This window comes from Penaeus monodon, chromosome 30 (assembly GCF_015228065.2).
Source record: "Penaeus monodon isolate SGIC_2016 chromosome 30, NSTDA_Pmon_1, whole genome shotgun sequence".
Classification (NCBI taxonomy): Eukaryota; Metazoa; Arthropoda; class Malacostraca; order Decapoda; family Penaeidae; genus Penaeus; species Penaeus monodon.
In genome coordinates this window covers 14,393,478-14,393,877 of record NC_051415.1, presented here as the reverse complement: position 1 = coordinate 14,393,877, position 400 = coordinate 14,393,478, and positions in this window count along the sequence as shown.

Genomic DNA, 400 nt, shown 5'->3' with positions numbered 1-400 from the left:
TTTTTTATATTTGTTCATCTAGCACGAAACTTCTCAAGAAATGCAGACGTGTTTAGCATGCATAGTGAAACAACAGCATCTGTGTTTAGGCAGTCACCCATTAAAACACTGATTAGACCCAACTATTCTTAATTTTGATAATCGTACGAGAAGCGGTGACTTCAACGTGATATGAACGTTAGGGAAAGGCATAGCAGTCTGTATGATTATGGCAATGTCCATCTACAATTCAGTTTTCCTTTAGTTTTTTACTTTACTGTTAATTCCTATTACCTGCCTTCATTTTGGATCTACATTCATCAGTCACAGAAGCCGACCATTAAGGAAGTAAATTTCAAGTATATTGCTAAACGTGATCATGTTTCTTAGACTGGTATCATTATTACGATGCTTTTATTTT